The 25,182-nt window shown below is 33.6% G+C and overlaps 1 pseudogene; it reads right to left on the reverse strand.

The window, feature by feature from the left end:
• The window catches only part of LOC149541897 (11S globulin seed storage protein 2-like), a 38,171-nt pseudogene extending 34,325 nt beyond the window's left edge, over window positions 1–3,846 (reverse strand).
• Between the last annotated feature and the right edge of the window lie 21,336 nt (window positions 3,847–25,182).

The raw sequence follows: 25,182 nt of genomic DNA on the forward strand, positions 1-25,182 counted from the left end.
ATTTGAAAATTTAATCAAATTTGAGAAAGTTAAAATGAATGCAAGAATAGTACTTCCAATTACAGGTATTTTTTGGAATGGACAAAAGCTCATTTTGGGGCTAAAATTAGAATACGTATTCCTATTCCCTATTCCTATTACACGCACCAAACAAAGAATACAAATCATATTCTAATTTCCTATTCCTATTCTGGTTGTATTCTAGCAACCAAATGGGACCTTAGTTAACACTAGCTTCACATCACAAGAACTGATAACTTGGTAGATAGTATGAAGCTTGGTAGCTACTGAACTTCTTGGTAAGAACTAAACTACTCGGTGTGAACTACTAGACTTCACATTGCCTAAATTCACTTGGTAACCATTGGAATGCTTGGTAGGAACTGTGAAACTTGGTAAGCACTAAATTACATGGTAAATACTGGAGACTGATCAAAGAGCTCAATAACCATACAAAATATGAATAAGTGTTGTCACTAATAAAAAGCATGACTTAATGCCAAGAATCTCCCCCTTTGGCATTAGTGACAAAAATACTTATTAGCCAAAAATTATGTACAACATGGTGTGATACTAGCTTGGTATGGCATGCTGATTTTTTTTGAGATTTTAAAAAATTTGTCTTTGTAACTCTGCTATATATAAATTTTGCATATATCTCCCCCATACAATGTACATATCATATTAGGCATAATAACATACTAAGTGTATATACAAATATCTCTCCTCCTTATATATACATTTCTCTCTCCCCCCTTTTGACAATAATGCCAAAGATTTATACACAATCTACTTATATAGAGACACCAAAATATGAGAGAAACTTAGGATGTACCTTGAGAATAAGAGTTAAGGTCCTATCCTAGTTTTCTTGCAAAATTTTGTAGGTTTGAAGTGCAACTTGGACTTCAGCAGAGAGTTCAATCATATGATCTACAATAGAAAAATTATTGTCATGGATCAATGTTTTAGAATAAGCAATATGCTTCTGCATTGTATCCATGATAGGAAGGATCATGTTCTGGATGTCTATGAGTGTAGACCAGATCCTTGCTTCCTCTCTCAATAACTCTACCTACATATCTTATAGGAATTTGATCCTCATGTGGTGTGCAGAGCTTGAACTGGGGTCAAGCTGCAACTTCTGTGCACTAACCTTCAAATCCTCATCAATCTTATTCAATTTTCTCTTTACTTCCTTTGTATGCTCAGTAACATCACATAACTTAGCAAAAAGAGATGTTACATTTTTGTACGAGGTTTCAAGATTTGAAAAAATTGAAGAAAGTTCTACTTGCTGAATAGCTATCTATTGAAAAATGTGCTCAAGCACTTTATTATTAAACTTCTTGTCTACTTTCTCTATCATCTTATCTTTCCTACTAGAATTGTAATGCCCTGCCCAGAGATCCTTGGAAACAAGGATGAAAACAAGTCAGAACAATTTTTTTTTGCAAGTGTAAGTGCACATGATACAACCTACACAAACCAAAAGATCACAATGGAAGACTAAAAGACAACCAAGCACCAACGGATCTCCAAACGCCACTACCAACTAGAACACAACCACGAAAACCACAAAGACCTACCAAGCTGAAAGACATAAGCTGACTCTTGGACGCTGGCTAAGTCTGAAATCCTGAAGCCTTGAAAATTGGCTAAGTCTGAATTTCTGAAGCCCTGATTTTTCCTAGAATCTACACCTTAGCTCGTAGAGGTCTGAAACCCATCTCAAATGAATCTTCAACTTATACTTAAACGATATATTTTAAACCCCGAAAGACAACAACACAAACTCAAAAACTGATTTTCAAAGGAAACCTCCTCAATTCAAAATGCAACAACATAGGCTTCAAGAACACCCAAAAGGGTATCTAGATCAACTCTCAAAATGATCGGAACACTTAAAAAAATGCCCGCTGTTGGCACGCGCAGGTTTTAACCAAAAGGTGTGCGACACTTTTTACTAAGGGAGGGCGACAGTTCTCCCTTACTACATGCGACACTTCTCAAGAAGGCGTGCGATACTGGAAAAGTATCGTGTGACATTTCTCATGAAGCCGTGTGACACTCTTCTAGTGTCGTACGACACTTCTCTAGTAATGCGTGCGACACTTTTTTGTTTCGTGCGACATTATTTCTATGGGCGTGCGATACTTTATCAGTGTCCCACAATGCTGAACAAATGTCGCCCATAGAAAATAAAAACACTTACAGAAACACAAAAATGGGAAAAAAATGACAAAAGAACCTCCACACCGAGGAGTACCGGATCCACATCTCGAGGCCAGAGCACTCGAACTAGAATTGAGTAACTGAAATACAAAAAATGAAATCTAACCATCTATCAAACAAGGAAGGGAAAGTACCGAAAGGAAACATCACATTCAACTGAAATAAACATCGCAATAACATAGATAACATTGCAATGAGCAAAAATAACCAACTAAGTATGCGGTTCCTCCCAATCGTCAATGGCATCATAGGACCATCGTAGGCCCTAGCCATCCCCCACGCATAACATCCCAAGCCACCGATCAAATCATTGGTGCTGTTGTAATAGGGACAATAGATCGTATCTGTACACTGGTCTCTAGCAGTGGTGAAGGTAGCTACGCCTCCCGACCACGTGGCATCCGTAGGTCCACACCTGCCGTGCCGATGGAGATAGTGATCCAACCGCAAACACACAAAGACACAACAACCATGGCTAACACTCACGCCAAGCAGTATGATGACTGAAACCAAGACATAGATAATGCATAACTACAGGTCCTGATCAGACACCTCAATGGGCTTACTATGTAGGGGCTGACATCATGGAGAGTCACTTGGCATCGACAAGCCCAAGCTCGGATCATGTGTCCTCAAACTTAATTGGGTGCTCACACATTGTGTCCTTGAACTTAATCGAGTGCTCACACATTTTATTATCTTAAATTTTATTACCTCCCAGTGTTTTCTTTAATTATCACTTATATAAAACTTCCTTTTCCAACTCATGATGTCATGATCATCGGGCTGCAAAATAGAAGCCCCCTCCATATGCTACCCTACCCTACCCATGCTCATCCAATGATGAGTGCCCGTAGGCATGCAAATTCCCAACCCAACCCCAATGATCATAACTTTCGAAAGTGTTATGGAAGGTCGGGGCTCGCAAGACATCCGACTATGTATGCGCACGTACTCGTGTGTGGCGCACCACCATCACAAAGATCAGATAAAAGGACTGGAAGAAAACACAAAGCAACAAGTCCCTCAACTGAAAACAAAATCGAGAGGACGGATGCAACACGCATCCCAATGCAACAAAAGATGCAAAAGTGGTCTAACTGGTATCCAAACAGATCACCCAGGTCCACGAACCACAATGTGCCAAGGAAACTTGATAAAACAGGTCGACACGCAAAACGAGGTAAAAACCTCAAATTTTGGAAAAATTCTAAAATTAAAACCCATTTGACCTTTGGGTTCAAAAACCCCAAAAATCCAAAAATAAATGAAAACGGACACCGTATGCAAAAACGGCCAGCATAACGGCCCAAAAACCCAAAACCCCATTCCAAAACAGGGAAAAACGTTCATACCCGACCAACCGGGCAGAACTAGCAACCAGAAACGGAGGGGAACACTAGTTCTCAGCCTCCTAACATATTGCTACAAGAAAAGAAAGCTGAAACGGAGCGAAAACTATAAAACGGGAAGGCCCTACCTGAAGGAAAAAGAGGCAGAAACTGAAACCCGCACAATAAAATAAACCACCCACCAAAACAGTTGAAAATGACGGCAAAGCATAAACTCCTCGAGCCGAATCCAACGAGAACAACCTCGCGCAGATCCCATGCTCACAGCTCCCAGAACGAGCAAAACAAGAATCCTTCAGAAGAGGTTTTCCAAATTTTGCTCCACAATTCTATTTTCAAATTGTGAAAAGTGATTTATGAAATCACTTTTCCAATACTTATTCATTTTTTTGGGTGAATAGTCAATTTTGGAAAATAGCTAGCTGGATTTGTTAAACTCCGAATTGACCCAAACAAAAACAGGTTATTATCCGCAACGGGATTTCGCCTAAGGCAAAGTTGCCAAAAATTAAATTTGAAAAGATTAAAATCCGAAAACCCCAAAACATAGAAAAACACTTAACACTTTCGCGACAAATGCAAACTTCTAAATGCACAGACACACTCACTAGTCTAATCACATAATGCAAATGAGTTCGGATTTACTAATCACCGAAAGGTTTTGATCTAAACAATAATAACAAGGGTACGTCGACCATATAGGAACGACATGGGTAAATATGAATAGCTGAATCACTAACTCCATGTGCCACTGCTAGGGATATAATTCCTGCACACTAAAACACACGATCAAGTGCAATGGCAAATAATATTATAGCTGAAGCAACATGTATTGAAATACCTATTTAATCCATTTACATCACTCACATTCGCAGAAAGCGTGAAGATACAAGAATGAAGTAAATAACCAAAGCATAGAATCCATCTCATAACATAATCAACAAATAGGTCCAATACATCATATAACTAGATATCATGATAGATCTACTGTCATCTCAAAATGGGATCCACATGCAAATGTGATAAACTGAACAATAAAGCAGTAAAGCATCTGTGGTACTGAATCCAAGCATAACATCCGACCCTCGGGTCATCATAAGGTACAAAATAATAAGAGTATCAAGTATCTCTCGAATCAAAATAGACAAGGCATAGACTGCAAACATGAGAGGCACTACAAGAATCCTCAATGAATTTGTAAATTGCCTCTTCTAATTGCAACAAAATGTGTTGAGAAGAATCTACATCAACACCTATAGCCTCTCTCAAAATATTCTTAGCACTCTCTATAATTCTAAATTCTGTATCTCTCTCTTCTCTTAGTTTCTTTTGTTTGGCTTTCTTTTCAAGGAGCTAATTGACTAATCTCATCTGATCTATAGTAGAATTGTCAAAATGCAACTTGGGAATCTCAATATCCTTATTTAGATCTATGTCTTCCTCAATTTCCTTTCCACTAATTAGAAGTTTTAGTTGTGTCTTTGGTTCAACTTTTGACATTAATTCTTTAGATTTTGAAATAGAAACAATAGTGGAAACAATAGGGCTTGCAGTAAAAACTTGTATAGTGCCTATTGAAGGAATACTTACTAGAGTACTAAAAGAATCCAAAATTGATGTACTTGCGAAACTTTCCAAAATTCAAGTTTTTACAGGTGGAATACTAACATAAGTATGCACAATTGAAGAACTTACTAGAATATGTACACCTGAAGTAGTCAAAACTAAAGAATCCAAAACTATAGAACTAGAAACTGTACTTACTGCTAATGATCCTAACTTGGGAACTGAAGAAGAGGAAGTCTATTCCTTGGTAGATGAAGTGGTAGACACTTTCATTAGTGATACTTTGAGCTGAGAGGGAGCAACGAGTGATTGGACATTTGATGTATCTATTGTGGTCATAATCAAACTTGTTGAAGCTGTCTCCGTACTTGATGATGTTGTAGTTTTTGTTAGAGTGTGAGGAAGGGATGCTATGATAGCCACAACTATCTTAACTAGATCACTTTCTTCTTCTTGTTTCCTATCTTCCTCTTTATCTTCATCCTCTTTTTCTTCTTCTCCATCCTTCATCAACTCTTGATAATCTTCAGCATCAATGGTGACACAAGGAGTATTGTCTTCTTCATTTTCTTCATCCTTGTCACTGTCATCATCATCATCATCTTTGATCTCAATTGGATTCTCACTAGGTTTGTGCAGATGATAAATATTTTTCCACATAGATGTAGCATCCTTGACTACATGCTCTATGACTTGTACCAAAATTAAACAAGTATGAAATTTGATGGTCATCTTGTCTTCATTTTTCTTCATAGCTTCCTTCACCTCAACATTGGTAATGCTCGGTAACAACTATCTCAAAGATTCTTCATATATGTCCTTTTCTATTTGCATGGTTGATTCCCATCTTGGCTTTAATCTTACTAATAGCTCATTAGAAATTTGAGGTGCAATTTGATCAGGGGAATATTTCCATTTTCCCATCTTTGTTAATACCAACTCCTCAATCTACATCTTCTCAGCATCTGTTCTAGTGTCATACTTTAATTCTTTGAAATTTTTTATGCCAACACACTCTTCCAATTGCTTCAGTCTTTCTTGGAAGGTGAGAGGGGGCTTAATAAACACAACTTCACTACTGCCTTTCTTCTTGGATCTTCTTGAGAATACTGTAGTGGAGGGCTTAGGTGGCTTGGTGATAATCACCTTGCCTTTCTTCTTTGTAGACTCTTCTTCCTTTTCTAATTCTTCATTCTCAGATTCCTCCTCATCTTCACCATTTCCCTCGATAATCATAAGAGGGGCACTTGCTATTTTCAACTTTGATATCCTCCTCTTTCCTTTATTCAATGCCTGTGAAAGCTTGATCTTAAGTTCTATTCTTTCTTTAGCTTCATCATAAGTTCCAAAGGTAGGTGCCTTTGAATCTACAGACTCATTAACCAAGGCTTCAATTATTTATTTTTCTTCATCAATATTAACCTTATAAGGAAGAGGTTTTACCCACACTATTCTAGGCCTTACTACCTAGATGTATACTCTATCATTATCAACCATAAAATAGACATCATCCTTATAGTCTTCAACCAATTTCTGTGGTATCATGAACCTATTATTCATCTTCTCTTTGAAAGATTCAAAATAATTATCTATGATACTATCAAAATTCTCACCCATTTTAGCTATAAACTCATTTATTTGATATAATATGGGTGTGTCTTTTCTCCATACCATTGTGCCTTTAGAGGGGAAAAACTTTTGAACATAAAAGAACAAACATGTCAATAGTGAACCAAATTTGCATGGATTATTCTTTGCGGTTCTAATTCTTTCCATATTCTTATTCAATTGTTTCAACATCAAATCTGCTAGGTCATATGCCAAATTCTTCTTAACAACCTTATAAGCTTGGTCAATTGCTTCAGACGGCACACTATTGAGATGACTTGAGCTATAAATCTTATGAGCTATCACGTGAATTCCAAATTTGAGTTCTATGTCAGATACATTACTAATTTTCAATCCTCTACTGTCCCACTCGGCTAGGGTTTTTATGACTTTTTCCTTGGTAAGCATAGGGAGACCAGTAATGCGATGAATCATCTTCTTTATAATTAAAACTAGCTACTCTAACCACAATTGACCATTATGAACCCGGCCCAAGATATATCTAATCCATTTAATTTGAAAGTTTGGTGGCAGGTGAGGAATTTAGGTTAAGCCTTTCTCTTCTAGGTGTTTATGCTTGGGTTTAAGAGTTCCATCCACACAGAGTTCACCTAGGGCACCATCCATTTCTAAGGTTCCTATCTCCTAAATTGCACATTTGAAATGAGTTTTAATGTCATTAATAAGAAGTACCTTTGGTGGAATCTATGACTGAGCTCTATTCGGGTCGAGAGTTTCTGCGATTGCTGGGACCAATTTGAAATTCAAAGCTTTCCACTCAACACATTGCACCAACATTTCAGATCCTTTCTTCACCTGGCTTCTGTTGTTGCTACTGGATGCCATGATCACTCAGTAAACTTGAGAAAATTCTTCAAAAAAACCTTTGCTGCAAATTCTGCTAAAGATCATTGGTATGCTCTGCAAATCACTCTATCTCAATATGTTGGATTCATAGTGGAAATGAAGTCAAATTCTTACCTTTTGATAAAATTTTCCCATTAATGCTTGATATGATGAGAGCCATAATGACATAGTGCATGATAGCCTATTATCCACTATCTACATAGATCGCTCAGTAGAAGCTTGTAACTCGGCAATCAAACAAAACCTTGCTACTCCCAACTTCACTCAGTAGAGTCCATGACCCAACCTTGCTCAGTGATTACTAATGCTAAACTTTTGTGATCCCCTTGTATCTAGAATACTGATTTGGATCTTTTCTTCCTTTCAATTGGAACTATTTAAGATGTGACCTTGAAAATATATTTCCACTTCTTCCTTAAGAACTTAATTGGAAATGATGGAGTCACCCAATTTTTGAGTGACTTGACTACCATCACTTGAACTAGCTTGCTCAGTAGATTTAGGAATCCACTGATGTCTCATCTACTTCCTGATTTTATCAGCATTTTCTTTCTTTTCATCTTCAACTCTACATATATTCATGCAATTCTTAGCTATATGACCAAGTTTAGTACATGTGTAACATCTTATAGTAGTATCCTCTCTTCTCATGTGATGTCTGACACAATTTATGCCAATGTGTCCATATTCTCCACAGTAATGACATCTACACTAAGTATTGTAGTCCCAACCAAATATTGCCTTTACAAATTGTTTAGCTAGATCGAATGGTTTAGATCTACATTTAGATGCCTTGTGACCTTGTTTCTTGCATTTGTGACACTTGCCTTCAAGTTTTGGTTTCTCCTTGCATTCATTAGCTTTATGACCATGTTGACTACAATTGTAGAATTTTCTATTGAATTTTACCCTTCCATTAGTCCAACATTTATTTGATATATGACCTATCCTACCATAGTAATTGCAAGTAGATCTTTTATTCCTTTGAGAACCTTGTTTGGAGGATTCACCTTCTTCTTTGTATCCAAGTCTTCCTTTGCCTTTTTTCCTTTAAAGATTCTACTCATTTTGTTGATTCAATTGATCCATGTTTGCTTGGGATTTCATTATTCTTTCATTGAGTTGCTTTTCATAATTTAGATCAGCTTTCATCCTTTCATTGATTTTCTTTTTAGTGTTTAAATCATTCCTTAACCTTTCATTTTCAAATCTCAAACTCATGACTTCTTCATTTGTATTGGAGAGCTGATTGATAAGACTTTCTTGCTGAATGGATTGATTTTGAATTTCATTCTTCCTTACCTCCAAGTCTTCTTTTGCCTTATTTCTCTATTCTGAGATTTCACACAATCTTATTGACTGAATTTCTTGTTCTCTTCTCAATTTTCTTACTTCTTCTTGTAGAGGGCCATTTTTCCTAGAAGTTCTTTGATTGCATCGTTTGCTTTATTTGAATTGTTTCAGGGGAAAAAATTTGCAATCTTCTCTTCAACATACTGGTGATCATTCATCTATTTTGCAAGTTCCTTCCTTCTTTTTAGGGATTGGAAAAGATGCTCTTTTTCTTCCTTGAGTTGAGCTATGGCCACCTCCAGATCTAACTTTTCATTACAAATAGCTTTGTCAAGTCTGAATATCTCCATTGTCCTTGATCTTTGCTTAAGCTATCAAACTTTATTCTGAGAACCAATTGTTGGAAATGTTCAAGACTAGGTAGGTTACTAAGAGGGAAGGGGTGAATCAGTAACCTCAAAACTTTTGACAAATTCAGCACTTAATAATATAATCCAATTATCATCAATAGATCTAATCTACTACATGCATGAGAAATTGAAAACATAAAACACTTTGAACACAATATTTGGTGACCCAAAAACCTTCCAAATAAAATTGAAAACTTGGGTGGGGATGATACTCACAAAACTTCAATACTACAATATAAAGTTGGCCTATTAAGACTTACAATGATCACTTCTGATGATTTTCCCTATTAGGAGCAATTAGGACTGCTAGGTCCACCTTGTTAGAGGTTTTACAAATATACAATAAAGTATGCACTTGGTAAAGAGATTTAAAGAAAAAACTGTTAAGTCTACCCTATTAAAAGATTTGAATCTGATTCACCTGTTAGGATGAAATAGTAGATCTAACTTACAACTGAATTGCTGATTAAGATCCTTAAAGTACTGATCACCTCTTTGTGATACATGCAACTTGACTACTCCTGATTTGACCTTGCTAAACACTTAGCTCTACTACCGATTTACATTCGCATGCTTATCATCATGTTCACATTCACTTCCATCAAAAGAAATAAGTCCATTCACCCGCTATTACCAAAGATTTCCATTATTTGTAGGTCTATGGCTTCACAATACAGTTTGTGTGATTTTCATAATACTATGGCGATCCTCCCAAATGACAGTAATATCATATCTTCATCGTCTTCATTTGCCTCGATCTGGTCAACAGATTCCTCTGAAATAGTAGGTTGTGTTTGATATTTCTTCTGGTGAAGACAATCTCTGCAAGTGGGACAAGAAGAGTAAGAAACAAGCCATTTGTCCACACACTCAATGTGGAAACTATGCTTGCAATTGGGCAAAACCCTAATTCTTTCATTATTCACAAACTCTACCGAGCAAATTGGACAATCTCCCACATTTGGGTTTGATCTGAGTTTACTGTAGACAACAAACGGAAGTTCTTTTATACATTCTTTATTCAATCCTGCATTTGCCACTCTGGTAGCCCTTTGGAGTTCAATTGATCTTCACATGCGATTCCATGGGAGGACAGAAAGGAGACCGAGTACAGAAATGAGTGTACAGAAGACAAGAACAAACATGGTCGTTCTATTGTCAGGATTAATCACCGTCTGGTGGGACTGGTTTGGCAGGCCCACTGGAACTCCACCTGCGACCTCTATTATTATTCTTCTTCCCATTTATGACCTTAAAAATGGAATTTAAGGTTTCACAAAATTGCTAAACTAGAATATGAGAAACAAGAAAATTGCTAACCAAGAATTTGAGCAAAGACGGCTATAGAAATGAATTCGAGTTCAAAAACACATAGGCCCTGCAAACATTATAACGCTTGCAATTGGCAAGGGTAGCTAAAAGAAAAGGTACCCGTATATACCAGCAAGCACGATGTATTCCTTTGTATTGATATAATGCGAGCGTTATCGGAATAGAAGGATTAGGATGAATTAGTGGCCAAACTTTCATTGGAAGACGTTTGACTTGAATGAATAAGAAAACGTTTAGACATTATCGTTTTCTCCATTATTTAACATATGATATAAAATATGACGTTGCCAATTTGGAAGGGACCATAAAGTGAAACGAGTCCTTGCTATCTCCCTTATCTAATTATTCCAAACAATGCTTATTTAAGAGCTTTCTTTGAAAAGCTTGTACACGTGTATGCTCTTTTTGCTTTTCTTTTCTAATTGCGTGAAGTATTATAATGTCAATTGAATTGAAAAATAAGACCATATTTGTATTGTTTATGTTTGACAAGCTTTAATATAAAAGATTTTTTTAAAATTTAATAAGGTTAAACATTAGTGAATGTAAAAGATTGTTATATAGACAAAGAGATATTAGCAAGGTATTGGAATCGATGATAGTAATTATATGAGAAGAACAAATATTAGTTCTAGATGAAGAAGCATTCTTGAATATGGCTTCTTAATATAAGAAAGAAATAAGTTTCACCTAGTGTTTTAGTACTTCCTTCAATTAGTTTAAATTTAGTATATAAATTTAATGATAAATTTATTATATATTATTATAAGTATTAAATATATTAATTTGTATATAACTAATATTAATAATTATAAGGCAAAAGCATATAACACAATGATAACTTGTAGTCTCTCATATGGGAGGTCTTGTGTTCTAATCTACCCTCACTTAACATATAATAATAATAAATTTGAACAAATCACAATAATTAATCTAGGCTCACTCAAAAGAAAACCATTTCTTTAATTTATCAGAATATAAAAAATTTAATTTGAATATTATATTATAATAATATTAACAAAGTAAATAAAATATTATGGCACTATGCATAAATGTCATACATATCTTTGAAAATTGCCTTATAGATAGTTGATTTAGATTGGTAGAAATAAGAAATAATGATCTCTAGTTACAAAAAAAATTGATTACAATAGTTCTATGCTCACAACAAGTACTAAAAAGAACAATCATTTTGTACTATTTATTGAATAATATATGTATATTAAAGCTTAAGTTTTTTTGAACGGTGTTGATCATAAATAGGAACATCAATATGATATAGTCATGTGGTTCAACAGATAGTGTTATCTCTTGTTACATGAGAAGACACATACATTTATAAGAATTGTTCAACTAAAGAGTGATTATAAATGTGGTGTTCCAATGTGGAAACCTAAAAGAAAAACAATTGGTAGAGTATACATCAACACATTTTTCCTTCCATTAAGAATTATAAATGATAAGTCTTAAGACATTTCTAATGATCAAATAATGAAAAGAATCCAAGGTTAATATTGATTATTCTTGTAATAGTTGTTAGCCTAATTAATATGTGCATCATTTTGTAGATCCAATTTTAATAGTGATACAATCTAAAATTATTATTTTTTCATTTTTTTCTGATGTATGTCATTTGAAAAAAGTTGATAAATTTGCTATTACTGTTTTACTTAATTAAACAAAAAAAATTATTTACTTTCTTGAGAGAGGTAATAGATATTAGAAGTGTCCATCTAATGAAAGTCTTTGATAGTGGTTTAATATTCTATATATATGAATTCATTTATTGATGTATACCTAGAATACTTTTACCTTATTACTATTAGGGGAAAAAGTAAAATTAAAACGTACCGTCAATACATTATTCATTAAAATTTATGACTAAATAATTTAATTTTTCTTTAAATAAATATATCTCTAATGAAAGTCACATCATGTTTAAATAGATGACACAAAAAGAATTCACAAGTAGTGGACTGGTAGACTAGACATTACATAGGGTTAAAAGGAACCGTTTTCCTATCTTTTGTAAGCTCCTTTATCTTGTCTGAGAAAGAGGTCACATCACGATTACGAGTAAATTGCAAGCTTTCCTATCTCTTTCTACCTCTTCCCTTATTTCCAACAACTAAAATAGTAGTCTATTGAGATAGTAGGTGGTCATCTCATTAGTGTAGGCACAAAGGTCCTTGATACTTCTATTCAGTTAAGACTAATTGATATGATCCTCCATGATTTCATACTTAATAGTTTGGCATTGAATATTAGTTATCATTAGAATAAATTAGAAATTAAACATAATTAAGTTTCTTGTTTTCCCTTTACATTGAATCATTTAATTTAGCATCACAAATTCTAATATAGATATGAGATTAAATAATAGATATGTAAGATCAATATAATATAAGAGACATGAGATATATGTATATAACAAATAAAGTATGATGTGTCTATATATATGTATGTATGTATGTATCTATTAGGGAGCATCATAATATAATACATGTACGTGCACACATGATCAAAAAACATCTCTTACAAAAGCAAATTTGAAAAATCTCAAAAACAAATTATGTTATCGAGTTGAACACACAAGATGGAGACTAAAGATTCTTTTGAACTTAAAATTTTGAGAATTTAGTTTCTGATTGATAAGTGTTTTTGTCACTAATGCCAAAGGGGGAGATTGTTGACATTATAGTCAAGTTTGTTTATTAGTCACACACACACACACACACACACACACACAATCAAATGGTTAACAGCTACCAAGCTTATCTTGTAGTTTATAGGTTGAAGAAAATAATTTAGGCTCTACCGAGTTCTACAGTTCCTACCAATTTGTAGGAGTAGTATTCAGTTTGCACCGAGAAGTGTCTACAAACTTGGTGATTATTAGTGTAAACCAAGCTTCATAGTGTTTACCAAGTTCATAACTTCAATGATGTGGATCTAGTGTTGGTCGAGACAAGATGTGTCAACCTAGTGATTTAGTTTATACTAAGCTCATACTAATAGTGTTGATGGACATATGTAGTGTCAACCAAGTGATTTGGTTTATATGCCAAGTTTCATAGTGTTCACCGAGTCACTGATAGTAGCTGAGTTCAGACTACTTGGAACTGATAACTATGAACTGAGCTTCTATGTCTACTGAGTGGATGACGCTGTTGAGCATTGATAATGGTTACCGAGTACCAAAACCTCATCAAGTTTGTTTTCAGAACTCGAGTACCAATAGTTGGGCCAACTTTGTGTATTTTGCTGAAACTTTTATTGTAGCTGACTATGATGAATTATAATTCGGATTGATATATATGTAATGTATCCTAATATAAGGCTATTTATAAGAATAGAAATGTGAAGGAAGAAGGCTACAAATAGTATAAGGACCAACAAAGATTTATCTATCACAACAAGGTGATCATTACATTACAAAGGAATCTCATTCAACAAATCAAAGTTGCTGATCAAAGATCAGCCATTGGTAGAATTAATAGTCTTTCATAAATCTCCTTACTGTGTGCATACTTCATTGTATGTTTTCTAAATTCTTTTACAAGGTTGATCTAGTAGTCCTTATTATTCCTAATATGGCAGATCATCATAAGTGATCACTGTAAGCCTTAACTAGCCAACTTTATACAGTAGTACTAAAGCATTTGGGTATCATCCCCACCCTAGTTTGACATTCTATTTGGAAGGTTTCTGGGTCACCATATCATTTGTCAAAGTGTTATGAATGTTTTTAATGCTTTCAAATTCTCATGCATGCAATGCAATTAGATTAGAATATATATGAAGGATTAATTGATGAAATAAGAATAAGTTTTATTGGTACCTAATTCACCCCTCCCCTCTTAGTAACCTAGTCTGTCCTATATTTCCAACAATTGGCATCAAAGCATTGTGGCTCTCAAAGAAGAAGTTTAACAGCTTGGGCAAAGATTAGAGGAAATGGAGGTGTTAAAACTTGATAAGGCTATTGACAATAAAATATGGATTTGGAATTGGCTATTCAACAACTTAAGAAAGAAAAGGAGCAACACTCCTTGAAAAGAAGAAAAGATCTTGTAATATAGATGAATGACAAACTCTACACTAAAGAAACAATGGAAGATATCCATTTAGAAAGTAATTCAGATGAAGCTAATGAGAAAATCAAAGAGCTATTAGAAAAGAATGGTAACCTTCAAGAACAAGTTAGAAAGCTAAAAAGAGAACAAGAAATTTAGTTAGTAAGAATGTGTGAATTCATGGAAGAAAAAGGCAAGACAAACGAAGAGATAGAAGGAAAGAACAATGAAATTCAACATCTATCCCTTCAATAGGCACACTTCATTGATCAACTTACTAGTGCAAATGAAGAAATCATGAATCTAAGATTAGAGAATGAAAGGCTACAAAATGATCTAAACACTAAAAAGAAAACTAATGAGAGGATGATGAAATCTCAAGTAGAAATGAATTAGTTGAATGAGAAAAATCAATATAGACAAAAAGGAAAAATAGGAATTGGATATATAGAAGAAGGTGAACCATGCAAGTAAGGATATCAAAATAATCAAAGGCCTACTTGCAATCACTATGGTAAGTTAGGTCATACATCAAACAAATATTGGAGTAATGGTAAAGCTAAATTCAATGGAAAATGTTAAAATTGCAATAAGCATGGTCATAGAGTTAATGAATGCAAGTAGAAACCTAAATTTGAACGAAAATTTTTTGAATGCAAGAAACATGGGCACAAATCTTCTGAATGCAAAACCAAGGTATTAAACCCAACAAAACAGATTGTGAAATCTATATTTGGTTGGGACTACAACACATGGTGTAGATGTCACTATTATGGAGAATTTGGACACATTGGAGTGAATTGAGTGAAACATCACATGAGAAAAAGAGACACCAATAGAAGATGTTTTATTTGTACAAAACTTGGACACCTTGACAAGAACTGTATGAACAGTAAAAGGATAAAAGATGAAAAGAAAGCCAAGACTGACAACACCAGAAATTAGATGAGATAATAATGGATTCTAAAATCTTCTAAAAATGCAAGTACAATCCATGTAGCACATGTCACTCAAGAATTTGTGACTCAAGCATTTCTACTTGATCTCCCATAGGGATAACTAGAACCTAATACTCTAAAGAAAATATCATATATCAATTCTAGTTAGCTAGAAGGAAAGATCTATATCACCATTCAAGATGCAAAGGGATCACTAAGTGTCTAAGGAATACCTAGACCTTACCCAGCTAGGTTAGGTTGCAAGACCCTAATGAACAAGGTTGGGAGTAACTCAAACATTATGTGGATGTCGAGTCATGAATGACTATGCCAAGCGCTAAGATTGAACTAAGTGGAAGATAGTCTGTCACCAAGAAAGTGATCATGCCAAGCATTTATGATGATTTGAAAGTGAAATTTATTAAAAAGTAAGAAATTAAATTCATTTGTCACCGTGAATTTTTTAAGAGCCATTTGCGAAGAGCAATTTCAGTGCTTCCAAGCGATCTATGCAATTTTTTGTTAAAATTTTCCATGTTTTCTAAAACCCTATCGAGCATGGCATCCTCCACTAGCAAGAACAAGAAAGTATCTAAGATGTTGGTTCGAGGAGTTGATTGGAAGGTACCAAACTTCAACTTAAGTCTAATAATTGCAAAATGCTTGATCCAACCAGAGCTTAGTTATAGATTCCACCAAAGGTACAACTAATTAATGATATTTTCTCACATTTTCTTTGTTCAATTCAAGACATTGGAACCCTAGAGATTGATGAAGCTCTAAAAAAGTTATGGATGAATGGTGTGTTAAAAATTGAGCACCAACACTTTGAGACCAAGGCTTTAACCCACATTCCACATATGCCTCGAGACTTCTAGATAAAATGGGGAAGGTTTATCCTTAATTGTGTACACAATGGGAAGCTATGGTTAGATTAGCCTATTCTAATAACAAAGAAAATGATTCATCAAATCACAAGGCTCCCAATGTTGAACAAGGTAAAGACTACGAAAACCCTATGTCAGGTAGAACTGTAAAGAAAAACTCTTACCAAATGGGATGGAAGAGGTATGAAGATTAGCTATGTAATTGACAGTGAGCTAAAATTTGGAATCTATGTGATAGCACATAAAATCTATAGCTCTAGTCATCTCAATAGTGTATCATGTGAGGTAGTTGATCTAACACTCAAGGTGGTGAAGACCAACATGTCCTTTGACCTTGCCAAGCTAACGTTAATTCAATTCAACCAAAACATGCGAGCATTAGGACTTCAAAGAAGAACCCCTATAATTTTAGTTCACTCTTAACCTATTTATTCTTCTTTCTGTAAAAGTTTTTCCCCTCAAAAGGTTTAGTCACATGGAGAAAATATTTACCAATATTATACCATATCAATGAGTATATAGTAGAGATGGATGAAAACTATGTCAATATCATGAATAATTATTTTGATTCATTCAAGGAAAAGATGAATAACATATTTATAATTACAAAGAAACTTGTAGAAGATTACAAGGATGATGTTTGTTTTATGGTAGATTGTGAAAAGGTATACATTCAAGCAATCAAACCTAGAGTGGTGTGGCTTAAGCCTCTAACCTATGAGGTTAACATTGATGACACCAAGAACATCATTGAGGAATTTTTAAATGAGGCTATGGATCGCAAGGCTACATATTTTAGTGCTTCTGATGAGACTAAAGCTAGAATAGAACTTGATATAAAGCTTCCTCAAGTAGTTAGGAAAGGAAAGAAGAGGATAGAAAAACTAAGGAAAACAAGTTCTACTCTCCTATCCACAAAAGGTAGAGGAGATGATGTGGAAGAAGATGATGCAGAAGAAACTAAATTAGAAGAAGCAAAGTCAATCAAGAATAAAGGTAAGGTTATTATAATTAGACCTACCAAGTCATCTATTGTAGTATTCAATAGAAGACCATCTAGATCAAGAAATAATTTGAAATTAGGTGAAGAAGATCCAAAAGATGTTATTTTCAAATGGCCTCCACCTAAATTTCAAGAGAAACTAAAAGAGATTAATGTAGGAGTTGGCATGGAAAACTTTAAATCACTGAGATATGAGACGAGAAATGTAGAAGAGAAGAAGAAAATTGAAGACATGATTATGTCTAAGCTAGGTAAATAGAAATATTCACTTGATCAACTTGTGTAGAAAATTCCCAATGAACTGATGGAAAGAAGAAAAACAAGATGGGAACATGCCAAGAAGACTACAAAGGATATATATTTGAATAGACTCTGAGGCAACTCATGTCAAGTCCTAATGATAAATAAGTGAAAGAATCCATTAAGAGGAATGAAGAAAAACTTACTCTAAAATTAAACACTTGCTTGATACTAGTTAATGACATAGAACATGTGGTGAAGACTACCACTACTACATGGAAGAATATCTACAATCTTCATCAGAAGAGTGATTTGTTGTTCATGTCAATGATAAAGATGATGAAGAAGATGACAAGGAAGAAAGGAAAATGATGAAGAAAAATAAATAGATGATGTTAGTAAAGATGATGAGGAGCAAGAATAGGAAGCTACGAAGAAAAATCTCCTTGATATTCAGAGTATTGAGGAAACTAGCCCAGAGAAGATTGTAGTGGTAGTTATTGCCTTATTTCCTCATTCTTTGAGAAAAGTTTTAAAGCCATTAAGCTTAGAAAAAGCTTCTACCAAGTTGGTTGTGGCAGCCACTAAAATTCCAAGCACCCAAAAAAGCTTTTCACCTATTCTTCTAAGTACTACACTGACTAAATTAATCAACACTTATCTACCAAGCAATCAATGCTTCCTCCATCAGACTTTTCTACACAACAAGTAGGTAATTCTACTGTCAATACAATATCTACTCTTGTTTTTAGTCCTTCTATTTCTACTATTGTTATAATCCCTAGTCTAAAAATAGTTAGTACAAAGACAGTTGAGAGCAACTCTCAACCAAGTACTAAAGTTTCATGTAAAGTAAAAAAATAAAGAAGAAGACATTGATCTTGATGAGGATATAGCTATCTTGAATTGGGATATCTCTACTCTAAATCCTAATCAAATGCACACAGTAGGTGAGCTATTGCAAAAGAAAGCTAAGCAATGGAGGCTTAGATAGGAGAAAAATAGAGAAAACCAAGTGCTAGAAGATGCAAAGAACATACTTGGAGATGCAGTTAGTAGAGATGTTGATACTACTCAACCTATTTTGGTTTAGTTAGTAGAAGTTATTCAAAAATTTAATCAAGATTTTAATGGGAAAAATAAATTGCTACAAAGAGCAGAGAAGAAATTTGAAAAAAAAGTAGTAGAGATAGTTGCATAGAAAATTGCAATATAACAAGTAGACTTGTCTACTATCCTCAGCTCATTGCAAACCTCTGCCAATAATGTTACTTTATTATTTAGTAAGTTATGTGATACATCTATCTTTACTTAGGAAATTAAAAATAAACTCTCCAAGATAGATGAAGAATTGAAGGCAATAGCACACCAGTTGTCACTTGACCCAAGCTATAGTTCTCCTTATTATTCAAAGATCAAATTTTTGACTAATATGTAGGTAGAATTATAAAGGGAAGAAGTCAAGATTAGGGCCACACTTTTAGACATTCAAGGAATGATTCTTCAAAACATGAGTGCATTGTAGAAACACATTGCACATGCCAAAACTCTCATCCATGACAATAACTTCTCCATAGTTGATCACATGATGGAGCTATCAGGAGAAATACAAATTGCATTGCATGCAAGCAAGGTGTTACAAGAAAATTGGGACAAGACAATGCCACTAATTTTAAGGGTACATTCTGACTTCTTATCACATTTTAGCATCACCATGTAGGATACACCTCTGGCATTTATGTCAAAAGGGGGGAGAATATGTGAAGATACAATAAAGGGGGAGAAGATGAGAAGAGAAGATATAATATAAGAGATATGAGATATATGTATATAGAAATTAAAGTATGATGTATATATATGTATCGAGGAGCATCATAGTACTATACATATACATGTATAGATGATAAAAAACCATCTCTTAAATTTTTTTTTTGAAAAATCTTACGAAAAGAGTATGTAACTACCAAGTTGAACACACGAGGTGGAGACTAAAGATTCTTTTCAACTTAAAATTTTGAGAATTTATTTTTTGATTGATAAATTTTTTTGTGACTAATGCCAAAGGGGGATATTGTTGACATTATATTCAAGTTTGTTTATTAGTGACACACACACTTAATAAAATTGTTAGCAAGTACCAAGCTTATCTTGAAATTTACAGTGTTAGCCAAGTAATTTAGGCTCTACCAAGTTCTACAATTGTTACTAAGTTTTAGAAATAGTATTCAGTTCACACCAAGTAGAATCTACCAAGTTGGTGATTATTAGTGTAAACTAAGATTCATAATGTTTACCATGTTTCTCAGTGTAAACCAAGTTCTCCAATGTTTACCAAGTTTGTAACTTCAGTGATTTGAAATTAGTTTTAATTGAGCCAGGATGTGTTAACCAAGTGATTTAGTTTATATAGAGATCTTATTAATAGTATTGACCAAGTGATGCAATGTCAACCAAGTGATCAAGTTTATTTGTTGAGTTTTGTAGTGTTCACTGAGTCACAAGTGCTGACTGATTTTAGACTACTTCAAATTGATTAGTATAAACCAAGATTCTATGTCGACTAAGTGCATGACAATGTTCAGAATTGCCGATGGTTGCTGAGTATCACAACCTCACCAAGTTATCTTCAGAACCTGAGTACCAGTAGTTGGGCCGACTTTGTGTATTTTGGTGAAACTTGTATTGTAGCTAACTTTGATGAATTGTAATTTAGATTGGTATATATGTAATGTATTGTATCACATCCAAAAAGTATAATATATAATATGATTATATAAGGATATGTGTAAGAAAAAATGTATGAAGTAAGAAGGCTACAAGCAATATAAGGAGCAACAAAGATTTTTCTATCACAGCAAGGTGATCATTACATTGCAAGGGAATCTCGTTCAACAAATAAAAGTTACAGATCAAAGATTAGCCACTGGTTCATCCTAATAGGTGGAATGGTCAAATCCTTTCACAAGGTAGACTTAACAGCCTTTTGTAAATCTCCTTACCGAGTGCATACTTCACTATATGTTTTGCAAATCCTTTTACAAGGTGAACCTATTAGTCCTTATTTCTCCTAATATGGAAGATCATCATAAGTGATCATTGTAAACCTTAACAGGCCAAATTTATACTACAGTACTAAAGCTTGTGGGTACCATCCCCACCCTAGTTTTACTTTCTATTTGGAAGGTTTTTGGGTCACCATATTGTGTGTCAAAGTGTTATGAATTTTTTTATGCTTTCAGTTTCTCATGCATGCAATTATATTAGAATACATAAGAAGGATTAATTGATGGAATAAGAATAAGTTTTATTGGTTCTTGATTCACCCCTCCCCTCTCAATTACCTAGCCTATCTTATAGTCCAATGCAAAGAACATTTTCCAAGTACACTTAGACATGTAAAGGATGGATGAGTTAGAAAAATCAATTGGCATAGGTGCATTCTCTTGTAAAGGGAAGTTTCTTAAGTCATTAGCAATACCTTTCTCTTTTATAAGCTTATGATTGATTTACTCAATGTAAAATTATGAGAGAATCAACATCCATGTTTCTAATCAACTAGGAATTGTACCTTTACTTAATAGGTATTTAAATGCATCGATACTCTAGCTACAAGTTTTGTAGTATGGGCTAGCATATAGTGCCTAAGTTTTTGGGATGCAAACACTGCCACAAGATAATATTTCTCAATATTCTTGTAATTGACCACATAAGATACAAATATTATACTGATATAGTAGATAGACCTTTCTTTTTCTTTTTCATAAGTTTTTCATAGTAATGCTCCAAAGGATGTTTTTGCAGTTGAAATATATAGAATAAAGGGTTTCCCAAGGATGGGAGGAATCAATATAAGAGGAATAGCCAATTTTTCCTTAATTTTATTCAAAAATTTCTTAAATTATTCATTTCACACACACTCAGATCATTTATGCAATTTTTTATTGAATAGTTATTCTATGTCTACAAGCTGAGAGATAAACATCCTAATAGATTGTAGACATCCTTGAAGACTTCTCATTTGATTGATATTTCTAGGAGGTTTCATATCCATAATGGCTTTAGCCTTTTCGATATCCACTTCAATTCCTCTAGAAAATATGATGTAACCTAGAAGATTTCCTTAGGTAAACCCAAATGCACACTTGTTGGGATTAATCGTAAGCTTATATTATTCCATGTGATCTAGAATTAGGCCCAAGGCTTCAAAGTGTGTATTTTTTTCTTATACTTAGCCAAGGTATCATCTACATAATATTTCATAGTTTGATGAATCATGCCATGAAATATTGTGGCCATAGATCATTGATATGTAGCTTTAACATTCTGAAGTCCAAATAGAAAAAAGTTCCAACAAAAGGTTCCCCATACACATGTGAAATTTATATTCTCATGATCTTTTGGAGCTATCTTGATTTAGTTATACCCAATAATCCATCATTTAAAGATTACATCTCATAGCCAACAATCATTTAGGAAAAAAATTGTTTAGATCTTGAGAGCTAGTTTAGACTCAAATATATTTATCATGTTTACAAATAGGTAAAATATTTGAAATCCACTAAACATAACCAATAGCTCATATAAATCTAGTATCAAGTAGTTTGTCTAGTTCTACTTTGACCAATAGAGCTAGATGAGGATGCATCTTTCTTAGTTTATCTTCAACTAGTTTGATACGAGTAATAGAAAAGCGATATATAATGAGATTAGTGTTAGTCCCTAGCATATCTTGATAACTCCAAGAAAAGTTTATCTTGGGTATGTGCAGGATTGTGATGGGCCAAAAAGTAGCAATATGAAAAAAATTAATTTTCATTTTAATTTGATGAAATGAAAAGGATTTCTTAAGGATATTATCATCTTTCCATTCAAATAATTTCTATTAAATTATGGGTTTAGTAAGAAATTATTACTTAATTTCTATTGGAGTTACCTATAAAGTGTTGATTTGCATACTGATTAAATAAATTTATAACTTTTAAATGGTATAACCTTTTAAAAATTTAAAAGATGCATCAAATTCTATGCTCCTTCTACTATGAGGAAAACAAAACAAAATAAAAAATGTATAGTTTTCAATGAGTTTAGGTCATTAGACATGAGAAACTTTTTATTCCAAAAAATTTCATGGAAGAAAATTTAAAATTATTTATTTATTTAAATTAAAATTGCAAATAAAATGCATCATACCTTGATATGAGTCTACTTTGTATATTTAGAATCTTTAAAAAGAGCATTATCATTTGATTATTATTGAGGTGGTTAGACATACACCTACTACTTATTACTCCTTTGGAAAATATAATGTAACCTACAAGATTTCCTTAGGTAAAGCCAAATGTACACTTCTTAGGATTAATCCTAAGCTTATATTATTCCATGTGATCTAGAATTAAGTCGAAGTCTTCAAAGTGTGTATTTGTTTTCTTATACTTAGCCATGGTATCATCCACATACTATTTCATAGCTTGATGAATCATGTCATGAAATATCGTGGGCATAGATCATTGATATGTATCCGCAACATTCTTAAGCTCAAATACAATAAAATTCCAACAAAAGGTTCCCCTAGCACATGTGAAGTTTATATTCTCATGATCTTTTGGAGCTATCTTGATTTAGTTTATCCATCATTTAAAGATTACATCTCATAGCCCACGGTCATTTAGGGAAATCCTTGATAAGATCTCGAGAGCTAGTGTAGACTCAAATGTATTTATCATGTTTATAAATAAGGTACAATGTTTGAAATCCACTAAACATAACCAATAACTCATATAAATCTAGCATAAAGTGTTTTTTCTAGTTCTACTTTGACCAATAAAGCTACATTAGGATGCATCCTTCTTAGTTTATGTTTAATAAGTTTGATACAAGGAGTAATAGACAAGTGACATATAATGAGATTAGTGTCAATCCCTAGCATATCTCAATAACTCCAAGCAATGTTTATCTTCGTAATGTGGAGGACCATGATGTGCTAAAATGTGGCAATATGGAAAGAAATCACTTTTTATTTGAATTTGATGAAATGAAAAGGGTTTCACAATGATATTATCATCTTCCCATAGATATAATTGCTATTAAATTATGGGCTTAATAAGTAGTTGTTACTTAGTTTCTATTGGAGCTAGCTACCTATAAAGTGTTGACTTGCATACTAATTGGGAAAAAGTTATAACTTTTGAATGGTATAACCTTTTCAAAATCCAAAAGATGCATCAAATGATATGTTTTTCCTCCCATAAGAAAAACAAAACAAAATGAAATATTTATAGTTTTCAATGAGTTTAGGTGGTCAGACCCGAAAGCTTTTTTATTCCAAAAAAATTTATGGTGGAAAATTCAAAATTAATTATTTACTTGGATATGAGTCTACTTCTTATAGATCTACAATCTTTAAAAAAAAAATTACCATTTGATTATGATTAAGATGGTCGGACGTGCACCTACTACTTATTTTTTCTAGAGATTTTCATTCTTTTGCATTGAAATGTTGGAAATCTAATTGAAAATATCATTATTGAAAATAGGAGATTGTTGCAAAGAGGGAGATTGTTGATAAGTAATGTTTTCAATCATTGTTTTGTCAATGATGTCAAACCTGCTATTTGTTGGAATGACAATTTCTAATAAGATCCAAGTACTATCACTTAGTTGATTGATGAAGAGGATTTAATCAATGGGATGTAACAAAAGAACCTAAGGGAAAGGTTGAGTTATGGTTTTGTAATGGAGTATATGGATCAGTTAAGACAATTATAAAATGATGTATTGATAATATACAAAGGTTGACTACACTTAGAAATTTTGGAAGAATAAGTTGTAACAAAGTTGTCTGCAAAGCTTGGCTAAGTTCATTAGTAGGTGCCGAGCAAGCTAGTTCATGCTGAGTAGATTTTTAGTTAGTGTTGAGAAAATGCAAAATCTAGTGTGTACTAAGTAAAATAGAAGGAGCTGAGAAAGTTTAGATGCCAACAAAAGTAATAGATTTTGAGCATCAATAAATCATAGTTGATGCTGAGCGAATCCATAGTAGGTGCCGAGCACTCAAATTTCAATAGTGTCAAGCTACTGCATTATTGGAAAAGTCAAAGATTTGCTAGATCTGAGCTAAAAAGTTTGTTACCTTGAATTTTGTGAACCAAATAGAGGATGAGGATGATGTGCTGGAGGCACAAAATTTTAGGTAAACCATTTTTGAGTGAATTTAGGAGGATTCTTTATGATGTTTCTAGAAGGAACAAGATATGGGGTAGATTCATTGAATCCTACCTAATCCATTCAATCTAAAATTAAAAGTGGGAAGATTAAGAGTGGGAAAAAGTATTCCAAACTTCTATTTAAGGAGTCATAGGTCAAGAAGAAAGAGTAG

Source organism: Cupressus sempervirens, chromosome 8 (genome assembly GCF_028749045.1).
Source record: "Cupressus sempervirens isolate cs-2001-9-10 chromosome 8, ASM2874904v1, whole genome shotgun sequence".
NCBI classification, from domain to species: domain Eukaryota; kingdom Viridiplantae; phylum Streptophyta; class Pinopsida; order Cupressales; family Cupressaceae; genus Cupressus; species Cupressus sempervirens.